Source organism: Mesoplodon bidens (genome assembly GCF_964165515.1).
Source record: "Mesoplodon bidens genome assembly, chromosome: 1".
NCBI classification, from domain to species: domain Eukaryota; kingdom Metazoa; phylum Chordata; class Mammalia; order Artiodactyla; family Ziphiidae; genus Mesoplodon; species Mesoplodon bidens.
Window position 1 is genome coordinate 81031939 of NC_138176.1, and position 22238 is coordinate 81054176.

The 22238-nt window shown below is 40.2% G+C and overlaps 2 pseudogenes across 2 annotated transcripts; both read left to right on the forward strand.

Moving 5' to 3' along the window:
• The first annotated feature begins 4159 nt into the window (after nucleotides 1-4159).
• Nucleotides 4160-4518, forward strand: LOC308619764 (pterin-4-alpha-carbinolamine dehydratase-like; annotated as a pseudogene). Its single transcript has one exon. The product of its transcript is annotated as a pterin-4-alpha-carbinolamine dehydratase-like (transcript).
• Nucleotides 4519-6472: 1954 nt separating this feature from the next.
• Nucleotides 6473-12817, forward strand: LOC308625855 (lysosome-associated membrane glycoprotein 1-like; annotated as a pseudogene). The gene is made up of 2 exons: nucleotides 6473-6547; nucleotides 11788-12817. The product of its transcript is annotated as a lysosome-associated membrane glycoprotein 1-like (transcript).
• The last annotated feature ends 9421 nt before the right edge of the window (nucleotides 12818-22238 follow it).

Here is a 22238-nt window from a genome sequence, read left to right on the forward strand (position 1 = left end):
CTTTCCAAGTTACTCAGTATCATCCTTTGGCATAACATTGGCGAATCACAACAAGGAAAGGGATCTGCAGTCAGGCGCTACCACTAGTGAAATGTTCTCCTTTACGTTTCACATACTTCCTATACTGTGAATCTACTTCTTTCTGTTATAACTACAGCACAGAGAGTGATCAGTTTGGCAGTTTGCACCTTTATAAGGAACTATCTATGTACCAAGTCATTGTTATTAAGCCACTCAGCTTTGCCCAGGCTGAATGTCTTCCTTTCATTGAGAGATGTTCTTTTGGCCGCTCATTTGAGCTACGTGTATAAGCAGTGTGAAGTCTATAAGAACCCACAGTATCTTAACTGGACTTCAAAGAGCACATATTTCTTTTAATAATCTTTTTAGAAGAAAAATATGTCACAGCTTCTTTGGACTGAGTCCCTGGCAAAGGGTAAGAGGGAAGTTTTTCCTGGTCTGGCATGAATTCTGAAAATTCAGGATCTTCCTGACTGGAGACCCGTATTGTTTGACCAAGGACATGCCCATAGCCAAGTTTCAGGTTCTGCAGAGAACACCTATGTCTTGATTGTACTCCAAGATGTTCTAGAAACCTTAGGAAACACAGGTAGTCCTAAGCAAAGTTTCAAACTGAGAATTGTCTGACAATTTTCCATTTCCCACTTATTTTTTTCTCTCCTCCATCATATTTTATACCCAGAAACCCCAAGCTCTCATCGTAGTTCTCATTTATCCCCACTTGTACTATGTCAACCTGTTAGAGGCTAGTTTTAATTATTCTATTGGAAAAGGAGTGACAAAAGATAGCTAATTTTAATGACTGCATCATTTGTTATCACATATTATAAAGGCAAACGTGATGAGCACAGATCTATTGCTTCACTCAAAATAATTGAAATTAGAGGTTAGATTTCAGATAGAAGTACAAGCAGGTGAAGACGCATCCTAGAGAGAGAGTCCTTTTCCTTATCTTTTAAGCCCAACCACATGGGCTCTGACTTCATCTAAGCATGCATTTGGATCTGCTCGGAAAGTGAAGTAACTTATTTAAGGTGTGGCTTGTATTTCATGTAATCACTATGTTAATCTAATTCAAGCAAATTACAGGGGTGCAGGAACCCTATTAATCTCTGAAACATCCTCCTGAAGCTCTAGTGAGAGAAAGGATCCTGTTGTCCAAGAGAAAGGGTCCTGTTCTTTTGGTAAGTCTGTGAGAATACTGAATTTAGATCATGTTGAAATAGGCAGTTGCCAAAGTGGCCAAAACAATTACTTATTTATGGCTTTCTTATTAAGATGTATATTTAGGCAAGTGTCTGATTCTAAGGTACACATTCAGGTACCATGCTGGGCATAGGGGAATGTGATAGATGCCTCCTTGGGAAGAAAATGGAAAGGTGTTTCACAGATTAAATTCAGAAACAACCAACAAAAAGGCTTAAGGAGACATGGTTTGTCCAAGGAAAATTGATTTATTAAAAAAGTGATTTCATAAAACTGGACTCCAAAGCACTAAGGGGAGGTTTATATAAAATAGTAGATATGGTCAGTATCTGTAAGATAGAAGTTTGGTAACATAGGACATATAATGTGATACAAAGACATGTAAAACTGACTATAATCAAATCTAAACTGTAAAGTTCTCAGGGGTGGCTTCTAAAAGGGTATTCACTGAAGTTACATGAGTTGGGAAGTCTCACTGTAAGAAGCTATGTGATGGATAACAGGTTATTGATATATGAGAGAGACTACTATGTTTTAAAAAATACCACAATGCCATCTGACGATTCAAGTTGTCTGAGACTCTGTGTTAACTCTTGTCACTATTTACCTTTTTGAGTTGTCAGAATTCCAAGACAATGAGGTATAAGGGAAAGGACATGGAAATTGGAACTGGGAAGCCTTTACATCATAAGCTGTTTAGTCTCTCTGAATCAGGCACAGGACTAGAGTGTGTAAGAGTCTTTCAGTTGTATAATTCTGTGATTTTGTGAATATGATGTACATGAAAGCACTGCCAAAATATGCTGGCATAAAATCATAGAATTTTGAAGGAGTGTTTTATCACGGTATGGTGAATGGGTAAATTTTAAAATGTACTTCATTTGTGAATTTATTCTCAACAAGTTTCTAGTAATGATTAGATATCTCTCCTGATACTTTGTCTATCCTTTGTCAAAAGAAAACCATATATGTGTTGCTACAGAGCTTAAAAAAAAGAAGTGGTGAATGGATAATTGGGGCAGTCTGAGTCTTAACCCCATTCTGGGAGTTGAGTTGCCTGCCAGGGACCTAAATCTCTGATATCAGAGAGAATAACGTCTTCGTCTGTGTGTGCATAATAAGTCCCGTTTCAGAGTCTTACGGAACGTGAACAAACACAGAGATACCGTCCATTTCATTTTTCTGTGTAGAGATGCCCATCCAGTTGGGCCTCGTCTGGCTTGCCCTTACTAGGATAGAGAGAGCTTTCAGGCTGGAGGGCTCAAGCCTCTCAAGAGGACCGTTGTAGCCCACAGGATGGAAGTGGGCGGAGGGGAAGATGGCTGTCTCCAGAGCAAACTCTGCCTCCCCCTTAGCAGGTTAGGACAACAGATGCTTATTAGCAACAACAGGAAGAACTGGCAGACACCTTGCGGATGAAGTACAATAACTTCCACATGCTTTACATCATTCCAAGAACAACACTTTTTAAAAACACTGTTGAGGTTTTGCTTTTGTTTTGTTTTTAGTTTTTATTAGAGTATAGTTGTTTTACAATGTTGTGTTAGTTTCTACTGCACAGCAAAGTGAATCAGTTCTACGTATACATATATCCCCTCTTTTTTGGATTTCCTTCTCATTTAGGTCACCACAGAGCATTGAGTAGAGTTCCCTGTGCTGTACAGTAGGTTCTCATTAGTTATCTATTTTATACATGGTATCAATAGTGTATATGTGTCAGTCCCAGTCTCCCAATTCATGCCCCCCTCTTCCCCCTTGGTATCATGCATTTGTTCTCTACATCTGTGTCTCTATTTCTGCTTTATAAATAAAATCATCTATACCAGTTTGAACACTGTTGAGTTTTTAAAGAACTCTTTTTGGATCTACTGTAAGATAATTTTTAATCAATGTGTTATAGCTTAATAGATAAGAGTTCAACTCTGATTTGGAATCAGACTCCCTGGCCTCAAAACGCACTTTACCATTTACTTTGAGCAAATTATTTAACCTTCTTGTGTGTCAGTTTCCTTACTGGTAAAATGCTGATAAAAAGGATATGTACCTTATAGGATGGCAGAGAGGATAAAAGAGGTACATAGCAAGTGATTGTCAGTAGAATGACCAATATTTATTAGTTATTATTATTGTTATTTTTATGTAAAACAAACAGATTTCTGTAACTAGAACCTCAGGCAGCTGATAAATGTGTTTATTAAGTCCAAACTCCACTAGCATTTCATTTTCTTTTATTTCTTTTATAGTCAAGGTCAGATGTACTATTCCAGAAATCTTTCAAGCTTCTAATTGCTCTCAGGGCCATCCACCGTTGTACCTGTCATTCAATTGTTTTTGGTAATTCCCAATTTTCTCTCTCTTACTAGCTTTAAACAAAGTTGTAAAATGTGTGAAACCAGTAGACACTAACCCTAACCCCATTATCTCATACTCTGAATTATTAGCTTTAAGTGTTTTTCCTTGCCTATCTTGTTCTTTATTAAGCATCCCACTCAGGGAGGGATAAATTGGGAGACTGGGATTGACATGTGCAGACTGCTATATATAAAATAGATAATAAGAACCTACTGTATAGCACAGGGAACTCTACTCAATACTCTGTAAATGACCTATATGGAAAAAGAATCTAAAAAAGAGTGGATATATGTATATGTATAACTGATTCACTTTGCTGTACACCTGAAACTAACACAACATTGTAAATCAACTTTACTCCAATAAAAATTAATTAAAAAAAAAGTTGAGAGTTACTAAAAAAAAAAAGAAAGCATCCCACCCAAGAGCCTTCTAATGATATGGTATGGACCTTTCATTTTATTCTCTCAGTTATTATAAAAATTTAGATGGTAAGTATCTCTTAGAAATATGGAACTATAGGACACGCTCGTCTCCTCCGCTGCCACCTGCTGTAGCCAGCGTCCACGCTGCACACAGCATGGCTGGCAAAGCACACAGGCTAAGTGCTGAGAAGGACCAGCTGCTTCCAGACATGTGGGCCATGGGGTGGAACGAGCCAGAAGGCCAGGATGTCACCTTCTAGCAGTTCCATTGTAAAGACTTCAGTAGGGCTTTTGGCTTCATGATGAGAGTGGCCCTTCAGGCTGAGAAACTGGACCACCATCCTGAATGGTTTAACATTTACGACAAGGCCCACATCACCCTGAGCACTCATGAGTGTGTGGACCTTTCAGAACTGGACATAAATCTGGCCAGCTTCATCGAGCAAGTAGCAGTGTCCATGACATAGACCCTGCCCTTCCTCTCTGAGTTCTTCAGGGGAAAGGAGGGACTGAACTGGGGAGCCAGAGAGGGAACTGGGGAGCCCCGAAATGTTGCTGCAGTCAAAACTGACAAGTCGATCCTGTTGCCTCCATTTAGAGGCAAATCTCTGCCATCAAAAAAGGCCAGCATCACCGCCAACACCAGAACTTAGATCACTTTTCCCCACACCACTCTCTTCCTCCTTGGGGCTCTTTTACATGTACACTGATTTGAATAAGTTCTTCTCTTGCTTTACAACTTTCCAGCGACAGCAACAATTTCTTTCCAGGCAGTGTCTTGCTCCCTTCCTGATTCATTTCCCAAGAAACTGTGATGGAAAGTGTGTCTAAGATAAAGTCTGATCTTAGAAACCAGAACCCTAAAGTCATCCTCATCCTATGTGACAGACATGCATGTGCTATTATGCCTCCAATAAAAACACTGTTTCACTTGGAAAAAATAAAAGAAATATGGAAGTATAAAGTTCAAAATTTCCACTCCTTTATTCTGCTCCCACGTCTGCCTGTGCCTCAGTTCTCTCTATCTCCAGGAGATGATCAATAAAAGATAATCAATAAAATAGATGATCGATGAAAGCCCCCCAAGAATTGACACTGTCTTACAAAGTCCCACAAATATCTTCTAGCTAGTGCTGTTATAAGATAAACTTCAGATTCTGTGGGTTTGCACATTTCTTTTCTTAATGCACAACCTGTCTTCTGCTCCTATTCTTGCAAACAGTTCTTAGAAAGCAGTGAGTAGAAAGCTCTCACTGGTGTTAACAAGTGAGAAATGACAACTTTCTAGTGTTATCTCTCCTAGTAGATACAACATTAGCCTAAAATAATTCATGATGATCTCAACATGATGGTGGGCAGAAGAAATGACCAGTATGCATGCTGGCAGCTTCTCAGGACCATATCAATGATTATATGCAGGCACTACTTATTCTATCAATGATGTCTCTAAGCAAATTATCTCTGAAGATAAAACATGTTCCTTGTTTAGGTCAGTTCTGCCTGAGATGATATTTTACACAAGTTTTACAAAAGACCCTGTTAAGACAAGCTAGTTTTACCTGCAATAGTTTTTCACTGTAACTTTTATGGGTGACATTGGTAACATATACTATGTGTTGATAAATGCAACAAATCACTTTTTATCATTTTAAAATCACTTCCACTTTTACAAAAGCTCCTATAAAGCCATAGTACCTGGAATTCTATTTCTCTTTCACCTAGAACATCTTTCTAACATTAAAAAATTATCTGGAAGGGGCAAAAAAAATGGAATGAGAAATATCACTCTTCTGTTCTTCAGAAAGAAGAATAATAAGCATTTCTAGAGTGCCTATCACTCTCCAGGAAGTGTGTTTGGCACTAGAGATATATATGCATTTCAATCAGAGATTTTCCTTGTTTGTCAAGTATTTTATAATTTTTAAGAGAAACTTAGAAAAATATAAAAGGATACAATCATATGTTAAAAGTACATATAATCAAAAAAACACATATAATCATGTAAGAATGCAAGTGTGCTCAAGATACTATAAGAGTTCAAAGGAGGGACATTTAATTCAGACTGTAGATACCAGAAAAGTTTTTCAGAGCAGTTGACTTTCACTGAGTGTGTGTGTGTGTGTGTGTGTGTGTAAAATTACCTAGACACAAAAAGTGGGATCTCATTCCAGGAGCAGGAAAACAGAACATAAGAATTGTCCATGAGAAAATAATTAGGCCCAATGGCTCCAGTATCCCATTAGATGCTGTAACATGGGTTGGAAGATAAAGATAGCAGAACGGAGACCAAAGACTCCTTAGGTGTCCATGAAGCCATGGGTTGACCATAAAACTGTAAGATGAATGAGTCGTGTCATGGACCCTTCTTACTGTCATTGCTGCTCACTGATTCCACTTCTGCCTGTGTCTCTCCATCTCCAGGAGGCTGACAGTCTCCACTACTCTACACAAATGCCATCCCTGCTAAAATGTCCCCCTTTAGCACCATCAGTGGCATTTTGGAATTATTTCAAGCTATGAAAAGAACCAGAATCAACTTACAGGTAATGTAAATCCCCCCAATAATTATCATGTTGCTTCCATTCTCTGCTATGCATATTCTTTATAAATTCAACATTCTTTCCTGTCGTGTTGGAAATGTGAGCCCACTGTGACTAAGGTCATATTTAATACAGACCCAACATTTTGTTGGCACTCCCTAAATGTTAAATAGTAATGAGAGGAGATGAAGTAGCACAAGAACAAGAAAGTGATTAAAATAGATCCCAATCGATTCCAGCTGCATTAGAAACATAAGGGGGAAAAGTGAACACTGATTATCAAATTATAAAACCGAAGATATGTCTAGGAAACTGTGGGCTATTTAAGACCATTAGATAGATAGTTTTGAACTGAAATCCTTTAAGACTATACAACAAAAAAGTATTTTCCAGATGTCCTTTATACCGATATGGAGAACGTAAAATATACTTCCCTTACAATTTGGATTTTTAAGCATTTATTTTTAATCATATTAAAATGTGAAGTTTTACTCATTGTTTTAGATATTTAGTCAGGTGAATATCTGACTAATGAATAACACATGGTACAGAAAATATATATATACATTTTAATTTTAGCTTTTCTGAAGCCCATTGTTCGTTTCAGGCTGCCTTACTGAGAGTCCTTGCACTAAACGCCTCTGGTTGCATTCCATTCAAGACAAAGGCATATTTTAGGGATGTACCTCTCACAAAGAGGTATTGATGGACCAGGAATCAGAGTTTGGACAAATGAACATTTCATTATAACACAGCCTAATTGTTAAAGCTCTTCTTATTGAAAAGAATAAAAATTTCATTAGTCATCACAGTAGCTCAGCATGAACTCCTCCTCTTTTTCCCCACAATGTACAGTAAGAATGGCAGTTTTAAGTTTATCATTGAACATTTTGGAAATGTTGATTCTTCCTTCCTTTTGCTGTAAATACACTAAGAAGTATTTTAGTAACAATTATGAAAAAAAATTGGTAATAATTTTAAGCTAAATTTTATACGTGGAATTGTGAAAAAAAATCTCAGCAATCACAGGAAAATGCAATTTAAGAGCTGCCTGGAAGGCCTGCTTTTTTCATTTTAGGGCCCTGGGATCGTTTTATGGGATAATAAGGATTCATAGGACCACCCTAAAGTTCAAGTAAGATAAAGACATAAGTACTTTAGAAACTATAAAGGTTTTATAGAGCTAAGGGAATAAAATTTACATTGGTAATTCTTATCTCTATACAGCTTTTAATTTTAGTATCTTTTCAGCTTCTCCAGGAAAGATATGTATTGATCACTGCCCTAAGTGTAAAAACTGAAACAGGGAAGGACCAAGATACAGTGAAGATCACTAATCTGGCACTCAGAATTCCTGTTATTAATTAGATGATAATGTTGAGTTATGTCATGTAAACAGCTGACAGCTTAGTGTGTCCTAGTGGTGAAAATGCAGTGGGTAGACTAGATGAAGAACACAAATGCATAGCAACCAATAACCCTCACACCCGAGTGTGCATTGCTAATTGATCATAGAAGTGGTTCTGGCTAAGACAATGCAGCCTCAGAATCTTTGTTGACAGTATGCCAATCAAAGCTGGCTCTCCAGGAACTAGACAGTCTCTAAGAGTTTCCTTTTCCAGGTCTAAGAACCTGTCGTTGTCACCTGTGAATGTAGATCAATCGCATTATCCATTCTCACCTTTATTGCTGCTCCCCCCTCATCTCCTACCTCTCTCTCTCACTCTACCTGCTCCAGCCACACTGGAGGTGTGTCTTTGTCTCACAGACTTTGCAATGACTATACCCTCTGCCTAGAATACTCTACTCTCATGTGTCCAAGTGCTCACTCTGTTATCTTCCCCAAGTCTTCACTAATCTCAGCCTTTCAATGGTGTTCACAGTAGTTGGTAAACTATAACCCATGGGCTGAATCTGGCCCCCTGTCTGTGTTTATATGGCCCACAAAGTAAGAATGGCATTTACATTTTCAGTTGAGAAATACATAAGTCAGAAGAAGAATTATATTCTGTGGCACATGGAAATTACATGAAATTCAAATTTCAGTGTTCATAAATAAAGTTTTATTGAGACACAGGCTGCGTTTGTGCTAAAATGGTCGAGTTGAATGGTTATGGCAGAGACCACATGGTCCACAAAGTGTAAAATATTTACTATCTGGTCATCTACAGAATAAGTTTGCCTACACCTAGGATACACTTAACATTTTGTTAATTACTGGAAGTACTAACCGGCAATCCTGATGCCCTCTCTTTCCCTCTCAATTTTTTAAAATAACATTTATCACATTGTACCATACACTGTCCTTGTATAGTAGGTATATTGTCTGTCCATAAGAGCACAAATTCCATGAAGTCAGAGGATTTTGTCCACTTTATTATCTGATATATTCCCAGTGCCCTGAACAGTATCTGGTACATAGTAAATATTCAATAAATATAATTCTGGAATGAATGAATTATATGGAAGATACCTGCATTACGTAGAAATATATTAGATGGAGTAGTCACAGGAGACTTCAGAAGAAGATGATATTTTAGTGTTAAAGGGTACAAAAGACTTAGGGAACATTTTTCCTAGAAAGGGGTACTGAATGAAAGAATATGTGTGTAGGGTAGCCTAGATGTAATGCAGAGCCCGGGAGGTAGAGAGGAGGTGGAAAGTAGGCTGAGCCCAGGTTATGGAAGACTTGGAATATCTGATTAAGATGCTTGAGTATAATCGTATAAAAAATAGATATTTCAGAATCATCTGTCTGACAATGATATGATATATACAGTATGAGTTGGAGCGGGTAAAATATATGTGAGAATTGTAATAGCCTGGGTTCAGGCTTCTAAGATTGGACAGTGGCAGATGAAATGAAAGAGAAAGGACATAGGGAGAAAGGAAGGAGTAACCAATGGTACCTTCACTATTGTGACCTTTGGTGAAGAAATGTTTTTGTCGGGCTTCCCTGGTGGCACAGTGGTTGAGAGTCTGCCTGCCGATGCAGGGGACACGGGTTCGTGCCCCGGTCCGGGAAGATCCCTCATGCCACGGAGCAGCTGCGCCCGTGAGCCATGGCCGCTGAGCCTGCACGTCCGGAGCCTGTGCTCCGCAACGGGAGAGGCCACAACAGTGAGAGACCCGCGTACCGCAAAAAAAAAAAAAAAAAAAAAGTGTTTTTGTCAAAAGTTGAAAGGCATTTTTAAAAAATAAAAACCAGTCTGCTTCAGTTCTTTGTAGTTTATTGAATAAATATGCATACAGTTCCTAGGTTAAGACTTCTGTAGATTTTATGCCTCAGAGAAGGCATATATGATGATAAACCTGACAACATTAACTAGACTAATTCATTTTTAGTAGAGTTAGATTAGTTGAACTACTTTAGAATGAAGTCAGAATGGGTTTCACTCAGGTAGATTTTACTTGTGCCATTTGTGTTAAACAGAGATAATAAATCCAAATATACATGATAGTGCCTAAAATTTTTTTGTAAAAGTACCATGACAGTTCTAAGTGAAAGACAAGAAAATATCACATACAATTTGATTCAGTTTATGTAAAATTTTATATATACTTAAGATGGAATTTTAGGCTGTATTCTCTTCTCCATATTTTCTGTATTATTTGAGCTTTTTTTTCTGCAATGACTATATTATTTTTTTTACAATCACAAAAGAGCTATTTTTATATTAAACTATTAAAAATGACAGGTTGGATGTATAGCAAAAATCTCCATAGATTTGTTTAGATATTAAGAACAGATTCATGCTACAAACTATTTATTTGCTATGAAGAGAATTAGGAAGTATTTAGCAAAATTTGAGATAATAGTGTTCAAATAAGCTAACTGTCAAGTATATTTGAAATATTTTTAGTCTAGCAAGAACAGGCAATTGACTGATTAAACTAAGATTATGAATTTTGGAAACTAGACCTCGGTCCAACGGCAAAGGTTGCTTGAGTCATCTTTAAAATGGATTATGGTAATTTTTCCTTAAAAGGTTATTTAAAAGAATTAATATAAAGGATATAAAACACCTGTCTAGTGAGTAGCTGTTCCAAAAATGATAGCTATTAAGAATTGGGTAAGTACTAAATAAAGTAAATCAGAGTTTGAGAGTCAAGCTACATTTACTTAATCCTTTACTTAATTTGTTCCACTAAATGCCATGAAGCACTGTGCTAAGTACAGGTGAATACATGTATTATCAAGGGCCTGCCCTGTCTTTAAGGCATAAACAATACGTTTAATAAGGTGTTACAGATGCTATGACTCAAGTTCCTATACGATAGAGAATTTAAATCAGGCCACCTCCCCAGTGAAAGTTCAGCATATAAAACCATGTGCTGGGGCTTCCCTGGTGGCGCAGTGGTTGGGAGTCCGCCTGCTGATGCAGGGAACGCGGGTTCGTGCCCCGGTCCGGGAGGATCCCACATGCCGCGGAGCGGCTGGGCCTGTGAGCCATGGCCTCTGGGCCTGCGCGTCCGGAGCCTGTGCTCCGCAAGGGGAGAGGCCGCGACAGTGAGAGGCCGCGTACCACAAAAAAAAAAACACAAAAAACTATGTGCTTTGGTGTGCCCTGATGCTTCTCACTAAAAATATATGTAAAAGCACTTCTATTTGGAAGCTGTTCTTTTATTCATGCATTCATTGAACAGTTATATATTGAGCATCTTCCATTTTCAAACATTCTTCTTGGAGCTGGCCCTATACCAACAAAGACAAACAAGATTTCTTCTCCCACAGAAATTTCCATCTAATGAAGGCAGAAAAATAAACTAGGCAAAAAATAGAGAAGATAAATTCAGTCAATACTATAAAGAAAATCAAACACGGTGGTATGATGGACTAGGCTAATTTAGCTTAGATAGTTAAGTAAGGCTTTTCTGAGCAAGGAGTATCTGACCTGAAACCTGAATGATGAAGCTCCGGTCATGTAGAGAGAGAAAATTTGACAGGAGGGAATTCCAGACTCAGGAAACAGCTAGTACAAATCACCTAAGACGGGACCAAACTTAACCAGTTCAATAAACAGAACTGTTTAAAACTATGGTTGAAGAAACAGGGGAAAGAGAAGGAAGCTGTGAAGTCAGAGAAGTGTTGTTAACTATAAGCTTGAATATGAACTCCCCTATGTAGCAGAAAGTTACAAAGAATCCTGACGTTTCAAAATCAAGGATTTAATTCAATATTCTAGAACACTTGAGGTCATCTACTCTAATAGTGTAATTCATTTATTTATTCAATCAACAAGTATTTGGGGACTTCCCTGGTGGTGCAGTGGTTAAGAATCTGCCTGCCCAAAGGGAATGCTTCTGTCTCCAGTCTCATGGCTTTTGGAAGAGGCCATATGCTGACCCCCACAAGTTTAACAAGAAATGCAACACGTTAGTGTCCAGCTGATGCGTTTTCTTTATAACTTGTCAGATACAGGGATTTTCACCAATTCGAGCTGCAGGGCAATCAAGACTGTGGAATCCGTAACCGACATCAAGGCAGACATAAATAAAAAGTACAGGTGTGTGAGCAGCAACCAGATCCGCATGCGCAACGTGACCATCGGGCTCCGTGACGCCACCCTCCAGGCCTACCTCTCCAACAACAGCTTCTGCAGGGAGGAGACGCACTGTAAGACTGGCCCTCCCCGCCCACCCCGGCGGCGCCGCCCCAGTCCTCGCCCATCTCGGCACCCAAGAGACCCTCGGGGTCCAAGTACAACGTGAGCGTCACCAGCGGGACCTGCCTGCCGGCCAGCATGGGGCTGCAGCTGAACGTCACCTGCAGGACGAGGGACAACACAACGGTGACCAGAGTTCAGCATCAACCCCAACAAGACCACCTTTGCGGGGAGCTGCACAGCCCAGCTGGTGACCCTGGAGCTCCGCGGCAGGAACCAGCTCCTGGCGCTCCAGTGTGCGATGAACGCAAGTTGCCTGGGGGTTTTCCTGCAAGGAGTCCGGCTGACGCTGACTCCGCCCGATACCGGAGACCCCGCCTTCAAGGCCGCCCACGGCCCGCTGAGCGCTCTGCAGGCAGCAGCCGGGAACTCCTACGAGGGCAACGCTGAGGGGCGCGTGCAGGTCACCGAGACCTATTCAGGGTGTGAGTCGGCGTTCCGCGTGGACGGGGACAAGTCTGGGCCTGTGGAGGAATGTCAGCTGCGTGAGAACAGCATGCTGAGCCCCATCGCCGTGGGCGGCGCCCTGGCAGGTCTGGTCCTCAGCGTCCTCATCGCCTACCTTATTGGCCGGAAAAGGAGCCACGCCTGCTGCCAGACCATCTAGCCGGCCGCCCGCACGCGCTGCAGACCAGCAGCAGCTGCACGGCCTCGGGTCGGTTCCCTGGGCTTAGATTGCTGTTGAGGGAGGCACCCTTTCTTGCAAGCTGGTTTGCAAGCTGGTTTTCACATCTGCTTTATCCAATGTGAAGTTCATCCGGCCACAGTTACTATTCACAAAAGAGCAACTATGGAAATGACGGTGTTAATTTTGCTAACTGGGTTAAACATTAATATTTACCAAAGTAGGACTGGAAGGGCGGTGGGGGGTAAGAGAGCTTTTCTAAATGGGCACTGGCTCCACTATCATTTGGCTTTTTAAGATTCTGGTGTTTGATCGCTTCACTCTTTACTCAGGTGTAAGCCTTGCAAAGGGAGAGTCTCTGGTCTTAATGCTTTGATGAAGGCTGGTAGCTGTGAGACTGACGCGCTGAAGAAATCAGCAGGAACGAGAATCGTAGAGCAGTAGTACGAAGAAGCAGACCTGAGAGGCTTAAATTAAGCTTTAGAAACCAGGGCGGGCCCGGCCCCTCGAGCATCGGTACTCCAGGGCGCCCAGTCCTCAGGCTTTCCAGCTCTGCCACGCGAGAGCTTGCACCTTTTAAAACAGAAAAATGGGCGTTATTTTTATTTACTTTTTTGTAAAGTAATTTTCCTTCTTCTGTTGGAGGTTTGGGGTGATACTTTGTCTTCACTGTGTACAATAATCGTTTCACTCTGATTCATCACTTGCAGCTGGGTGGCCTGTGTGCTGAGGAGCATCCCCTCCTGGGACGCGTTGCCCTAAGGATGCTGATAAAGTCTTTTTGGTAAAAAAAAAAAAAAGAAATCCTTTTGCCAATGCAGGGGACACGGGTTCGAGCCCTGGTCGGGGAAGATCCCACATGCCGCGGAGCAACTAAGTCCGTGTGCCACAACCACTGAGCCTGTGTTCTAGAGCCCGCGAGCCACAACTACTGAAGCCCTTGTGCCTAGAACCCATGCTCCGCAACAAGAGAAGCCACCGCAATCAGGAGAAGCCTGTGCACCGCAAGGAAGAGTAGCCCCCGCTCGCGGCAACTAGAGAAAGCCCGCAGGCAGCAACAAAGACCCAATGCAGTCAAAAATAAATAAATAAATGTATGTATTTATTTATTTATTTGCGGTACGCGGGCCTCATTGTTGTGGCCTCTCCCGTTGCGGAGCACAGGCTCCGGACGTGCAGGCTCAGCGACCGTGGCTCACGGGCCTAGCCGCTCTGAGGCATGTGGGATCTTCCCAGACCGGGCACGAATCTGTGTCCCCTGCATCGACAGGCGGACTCTCAACCACTGCGCCACCAGGGAAGCCCATAAAGTTATTTTTAAAAAAAAATTTTGTAAACACCTACCAAATAAAAAGCCTTTCAAGAAATTTAACCCATAGGAAAGCTCAGGTGTATACACTTTGTGTCAGAAGTTAAGGTCTCATACAGACAGGGAGAGATCACTTCTTGCTGGGCAAATCTGAGATTTCGTGGTTGAGTTGGCATTTCAGCTAGGGTAGGTGGGTAGGATTTAACCATAAAATACGATGATGCTGAGGGACACAAGAAGGCATTCTAGGAAACAACATGAGTAAAAGCATAGAGATAAGTTGTTTAGGTAATAATAGCATGCTGTTTGAAATTCCTCTTATAAAACATCTTTGAGTTTTAAAATTCAACAGATTATTGTGAAACCTAAACTTGACCTTTTCACATTTCTGTCTCCCACTTTCCTTTGCAAGAAATTATGTGTGTATCAATCAGAATTCTGTGAGCTACATCACAGGCGTTCTATATGCATTGAGCAGTAGGGTGAGATGAGATGGATAGGCCTTTCCTCCTAACTTTACAATATAGTCATGCTGGGTCTTCTGCTAAACAGTGAAGTGCAGGAGGAAAGGCCCAACGTGTGAGGGTCATCAACTACAGAATTTCACAAGGTCTGGCTATGGCCAAGGCTACAAGTCACTGGCCAGCCCAGTGCCCACCAGGCCTGGTAAACCAAGAAATGATGTTAAGGAAGTGGAAACTGACTGATTTGTATGAATTTGTTTAATCGGTTCTCAACCAATAACGTGATTTACATCAGATGATGTGTTTATGATACACCTGGATTCAGAAAGGCAGTCATTTGGTTATGAACTCATTGTTTCCTTTTCAGAAAAATTGCCCTCACCCATTAGCCCTTTTATGAAGTAGTCTTCCTAAAGCTTACCACTATCTCCATAATGCCTCCTCAACTGTTCACAAATGTTATTTCACAAGTACCTATGCTTCTTCTCAAATATGTCAGGTTTGGAGGGGTTTTATTGCCACATTTCAGGTTGATTAATGTAAGAACAAATAAATAAGGGCTTAAACTGTTGATGCCTCATGGACGGGTAGGGCTGAAGATGGCTGCCAGTAGATAAAATAGTTGGCGATAGAAGAAGACTATATTTATCATAAAGACACAGTCTTAGGTCCTAAGTAATAACTCCTTTACATCTATCCACTTATACAACTTGCAATCTTCTACCCTCTTGCAATTGTCAGGCACCTGACATATATCAAACAATTAATACAAATAGGGTTGATGTTTGGGCAAATTAGACAAGAGAAAGATTTTAAGATTTAATTCTAGGGGTCAGTGGTAAAAGGCAGAGTTTTCATGAACATGAATTCCCTAGAATTTCTTCAGCTCTGTCAGTGTCAGCAGTACTTCCATGTATTGATTCAGGGAATGTTTATTGAGGGCTTACTCTGTAACAGTCACTGTGCTAGAAGGTAAAGATCCAATGTGACAAAAGAGAGAGTCCCTGCATCATGGATTTACAGAAAAGGAAACTAAAAGGACAATACAACTGATGAGGAAACTTCAGAGGACAGAGAAGTAGCAAACCTAGGCTTTGAGTCTCAGGGCTGTCTTCTTGGAAGAAGTACCATATAGGCTGAGACATAGATGAGCAGGTGTTAGTGGGTTGATGGACAAGAGGGTCACAGAGCTGTGAAGACATAGCTCTTTCAGGAAAGCTACGGCTGGAATGTCAGGATTGGGGTCCCTGCATAACGTCACGTAATATAAATTATGTTACTCTCTAATACTCTCTCAATGTGCCCTCTACTTTTCCTACATACTACTTAACACGACGTGCAATTCTATATTTATATAATTTTTAAAAATGTCTATCATTCCTCTGCTTGTTTTGTTACCCCACTTTTGGGCATATAGTAGGCAGTCAATATTTGTGGAATCAACAAGTGGCAGAGAGGTGAGGGAGGGAATAGCAGAAAAGATGCTAGAGAGACCGCCAGGAGACAAATTAAGCAGGGCTTTCTTGACCGTATTAAGGAGTCCTGAACCTTCATTCCAAGAGTAGTAGGAGATAAAGAGCTTTGAGCTACTCTTTGCATTTCAGAAAGATCACTTTGACTGCAATGTAAAAAAACAGATTGGAAAAGAGCCAGGACTCAGTTTGTTAGTTACCTGAGCCAGCTGAAATTATATCACTGGGAGTGGACTTAAAAGACAGTTAGGATGAGAAATTGAAAAGGTTTAGTGATTGGTTAGATAAGGAAGGGGAGAACAATGGAGTTCTCCAAAATGACTCATAGGTTTCTGCATGGGGCAGCTAAGTGAATCATGAAGTAAAGCAATGTTTTGTTTTTGTTTTCGGTGATGGAGAAATGAGATTCAGTTGTGAGCATATTAAGTTTAAAATGCCTGTAACATCATCTAAGAGATGTTCAGGAGGGAGTTGAATGGATATCTGTCTCTGAAGCTCATGAGAGAAATTTTGGCTGAGGTTAGAGATTTGTGAGCCATCAGAAGATAAAAACATGAAAGTTGTCCTTTGCTGATGCAGCTGAAAGGATTCTTGCAAGTCCTGCTTCCATAGACACTCTCTTAAAGGTCCTCTTCTAGGCTGACTCCAGCCAATCCATGCACAGAGAAATAAATCACAGAAGAAGATTTATAACTTTGGGAAAAATCACATGGTCTTTTTCAGACACTGTAGAGGCCATTATGATGGCAAAGCCAACAAAGTGACAGCTGGACTCTATAGGTCTCTATATCGCAGTTCAAAGTTCATCCTTTCATCTCCTTGTTAAGTAGTGATTCTGTGTCACTAGTTTTCTTTGAGCCTCTTTGAGTAAGAGACACATACATCAGGAAATCTGTTGGGGCATTGTTATCCTACAATACCATGCTGAATTAATCATGTCGTTCTATTTACACATGCAATTCCCTTTGACCAGAAATTGAAATTGCTTTTCTTATTTGCTACTTCTCAACGTGGACCTCTCATTTCATAACTGCCATGACCTATGTAGCAAAAGGCTCTATGTGCCTTGGATGTGTTTTGTTTGATTTGTTTTGTTACACCAACAGTGTTTAAAAGAACAGTTTAACTTGTAGGTGTTATACTTAGGTACAGTACAAGTACCATGAAGTAGCATGAAGTTCTTTCATCCTACCTATCTCTGGCATTTATTTTAAATGCACACTTTCTGCAGGTATTTGGTTTGTGACCCTTAACCTAAAATGTTAAGATCAACAACGAAAGCACATACATAGTACAAAAGTAGTCTAGCAAAGGAAAAGATGAGCTAACGTGTGATGGGCATGGGAAGGAGGAATAGTTTATCAAAACCTCCCTATAGAGATTTTACAGAACAAAAATGAATTTGCCATTTTTCCAGGTAGACCTGGCAGAGGAAAATACACAATAAAAAGCATAACATGAATGAATGAAGCATTTTCAAGGATGTATAGGTAGTAAGGTGTTAATGGTATAAAATGTTTGCAGGCAATAATGAAGCACCCTGAATGCCATGGTAAGGGTTTTGGGATTACCTTAGACAGAAGGGAGTGAGGAAAGTATTTAATGCCACAGAAAAAAATGATCATTCCTTTTAAAAAGAGCTCCTTGGCAGCAATATAGATCATGGATTTGAAGGAAGTAAAGCCAGAAGAATTATTATGTCATTTTCCATGGCATTCATGTCGACACAAATTCGGAATCTACGCTACTAGTGAAACCTTGATCTCTGAATTCATTTACTATAACTGCCTGCTCTTTAAGTCTCCCAGTAAACACACCCTCATTATTTTTTAGGACTAATAGCCCCTTAATCTTTCTTCCTTGTCCAAGCCTATTCTCCCTTCTTGGCTTCACTCCTATCCCTATTCAGCCTGCAATGTAGGGATCAACGTTTTTGTCTGCACTCTCACCAACACTTCTGATTCCTTTCGCCCCTCGACCTGAGCCCAACCTTTATCTTCCAATCCTCTTACTCACTCTTAACTTCCTCTTTCTGTGGTTTCTAGTTTCCCACAGCTGGAAGCTAGAAAAATCTTTCTAGAGGCGTGTTAAAAATTTTAGAACCTCAACCCAGGCCCAGAGAAACAATATCCAACGAAAACTGGCTTTTAAAATAATATTCTAGCTGATTCTTTTAATCTGGCAAGTTTAGAAAACAATGCATAGATAAGTCCATAATTCCCCAATAGCAACTCCTCTGAATTTATTCCAGAGCCTTAAAGCTGCAGCTCAGCTCTCCTCCCTAATTTGCCTAAATTTAACGCCGAAAGAATGAAACAACTTAATTATTCTTTATTCTCTTGCAAGGATTCTTTACCCTTCCTGTCCCTCTTATTTCACAGCCTAACCCATCGGTTATAAACTGAATGTTTGTGTCCCTCCCCTCACGTCCCATCCCCCAATCCATATGTTGAAGCCCTAACTACCAATGTGACTGTATTTGGAGACAGGACCTTTATAAATGTAATTAACGTTAAATGAGGTCATAAGGCTGAGGCCCTGAGCTGATAAAAGTAATGTTTTCCTAAGAAGAGACATCAGAGAGGGATCTCTGAATCTCTGAGATGCTCCCCTCACCCCGACCCTGGCTTCTGTCTTGTTCCAAAGAAAGGCCAAGTGAGCACACAGCAAGATGGCAGCTGCCTACAAGCCTGAAAAAGAGGTCTTACCAGAACCTGACCATACTGGCACCCTGATCTCAGACTTCCAGCCTCCAGAACTGTGAGAAAGTAAATTTCTGTTGCTTAAGTCCTCCAGTCTGTGCTACTCTGTTATCGCAACCTGAGCAGTCTCATACACCATCCTTTTCTTATTTATGATCCAGGCCCCTCTTATCTCCTCTGAGACAAGCATCTATTGAATTCCTACTAAGTGCACAGCAAGATTAATTTGGTTCTTGTCCTCATGAAGCTGAGCCTGGGTGGAGAGGATCAGATATTACAAGGTTAACTCTTCCTTTTAGTACTTGTCTTTCTCTCTCTCTCTTTGCTATATTTACTCTCTCTCCCTCCATCTGTCTCCCTTCCTCTCTCTCTCTCTCTCTCTCTCTCACTCCTCCATGCACACCTCCCTCTTTTTTGGTAGTACTCCCTTCTCCTTTATCCCTGGGCCTTCTCTCTCTCTCCCTTTGAACTCATTCTCAAAAAAAAAAAAAAAAAAAAAAGAAAAAAGAAAAAGAATCTCTCCCTCTTTTTAACCTCTCAAGTTACTTGTCGATTCCCTTCTTTCTACAATATTCAGGATACTCAGAAGAATTAGTGATCCTATCTTAATATAATCATGTATTTATATTGTAATTTTGCAAATATTTTCAATAAAATAAACATTTATCTGAGCTGCACACACACAAAAAAAGAATAGTCTTCAGAATACATTCATCTTCCTCATTGGCTCTGTCATAAAGAAAGATCTTATACTCTATTGTTTTTGTCTTGTTTTATAACCTATTGAAATGTTGACCTCTCCCCACTTGGGTTCATTTCCCTCAGTTCTGATCACTACTCTCCACTCCCTACCAGATAAAGTCTCAAGTCGGATTCCAGTTGGCACCTTCCGCCATTTCTATCTCAAACCAAGGAATTCACTGTCATCTTTCATACTATCTGCTTTCCTTTGACCTGACATGCTTTTCCCACCTCTGTTTCCACATGAAAAAGAAACTCTTGCTAACCTATAAGACCAAACTGACAAATCACCTTTTTGGAGAAGCCTTGCTTGGCCCTTCCATGGCTTATCTCCTCTTGGGTTCCCAAAACACTGGAAATAATTGTAATGACATGTTTATAGGTTTAGTAGACAGGCAGTCCCCTGGTTTTTATATTCCTAGTTCCAGGTACTTATTTAATATTTACTAAATATCTAATGAATGAATAAATGAAAACAAGCTACCTTTTCAGTTCTATCTTGTACCATATAATCCTGTGTCCCATTCAAATCAAACTAGCATTAACATTTGCTTCTTAATACTTACCCAAATTCATCCCGGAACATACTGACCCTCTCCCCGACCCTGAGACTTTCTTGCCTAACTCCAAAGGCAGCACCTTCTTTACCCATTAAATGAAATTTAAAATGAATATTTTTGCTGTGATAGATAATGCTGTTTTACTGAACCTAAATCACCAGTGCTGGATTTAAAGGTAGAAATGGTAGAAAGATGTAAAATCAGAATTAAAATGTTTCTACATTTCAACTTCAACACTACTGTTGAACAACAACAATTTTTTTTGCACAATTAGTATAACACCAAACACTATTATAACTGTTTTTCATGTGTCACTAATTTCATCTTCAGAAAAACTCTATGATTTTCCTGATTTTACAGATCAGGAAATTAAGAGACAGATGGTCAATAACTTGCCTAGTAAAATGATCTAGGCTCTAGAAAACTAAGATTTGGATCCAGGCATCCTAATTCTAGAGCCTGAGCTTTTTTTTTTTTTTTTTGCGGTAGGCGGGCCTCTCACTGTTGTGGCCTCTCCCCTTGCAGAGCACAGGCTCCGGATGCGCAGGCTCAGCAGCCATGGCTCACGGGCCTAGCCGCTCTGCGGCATGTGGGATCTTCCCAGACCGGGGCACGAACCCGTGTCCCCTGCATCGGCAGGCGGACTCTCAACCACTGCGCCACCAGGGAAGCCCGAGCCTGAGCTTTTGACCAGGAAGATTTATTCCGTCACCATTTGCTCAGTCTGTATAATCAAATTTCATACATAATCAAACTGCCCTCAAGCAATATAAAATGTTAATTTAATGAGATGTCATCTGATAACTGTAATACAGGACTGTCTTATTCATTTAAAGATCAGTATTATGGCGAATATGAAATCCACTGAAATATAGTAGCTTATCTGATGATTGCTGGGATAGAGAACATAAAAATTATTTTTTTGCCATATTACTTATAGGTGAAATAATTCTGCAAGATGTTTACAGAGCATGATGGAGGAAAAATATAGATGTTTTCCTGAAATGAGTTGTTTAGCACAAAGAAGTGGCTACAAACCAACAAATCACCAATTACAATAAAAATAGAGTCTGACTGCCACGGAATCTATCCTACCATGTGTTCTGTAATGACTCAATTATCCTCCCACTTTTCTTTACTTGAACTACATTAAGTCCCCTACATACGAACCTTCAAGGTGCAAACTTTCAAAGATGTGAACGTGAGTTCACATGTCCAATCATGTAAGTTAGTCCACGTGTCTGGCATACATTGTCACGTTCGTGCATCCTCTACAAGTGGTTGTACTTTTGTGTACTTTACTGTACAGTACTGCATAGAGTACAGTAGTACAGTATCTTTATTTCAAGCCCAGGATGTTTGGAAGCAAGAATAAAAGCAGTGGTGATGTATTTGGTACTGCTAAGAAGTGCCAAGCAACAACAACAGAAACAAAAGTGAAGATAATTGAGAGGGTAGAACGAGGTGAAAAAGAGGTAGATGTCACTCGTTCTTATAACATGAATCATTCAACCATCGGCATAGTTCTAAAGAACAAGGACAAGATCATGGAACATGTGAATTCTGCTGTGCCAATGATGTTGACAATAAAACTGAAGAAGCATGGAAAAGTGATGAAGGAGATGGAGAAACCTCTCAGTGTGTGGATGCAAGATCAGCATCAGTGTCAAGTTCCGCTCAACTTAATGCTGATTCAAGAGAAAGGTAAAAGCCTTTATGAAGACTTGAAGTAGAAACACGGTGAAGAATCAGAGGGCGCATCTTTTAATGCCAGCCATGGCTGGTTTCATCAGATCAAGGCTAGAGCCAACCATCATAATGTAAAAGTAAGTGGTGAGGCAGTGAGTACAAATAAGGTAGCTGCCCGGGAATTTCCTGAAATGCATTGAGAAATTATTGATGCAGGTGCATATTTACACTAGCAGGGTTTTAATGTGGATGAGACAGGATTGTACTGGAAGAGGATGCCAGACTGAAGTTATATCAGTAAGGAGGAAAAGTTGATGCTAGGCTATAAAGCAACAAATGGTAGGCTAACTCTGTTGTTTTGTGGCAATGCTTCCAGCGATATGAAGCTGAAGCCTTAGTTTATCATCCAGAGAACCCAAGAGCCCTTAAAAATGTAACCAAGGGCTCTTCCTGTTGTGTGGAAGAG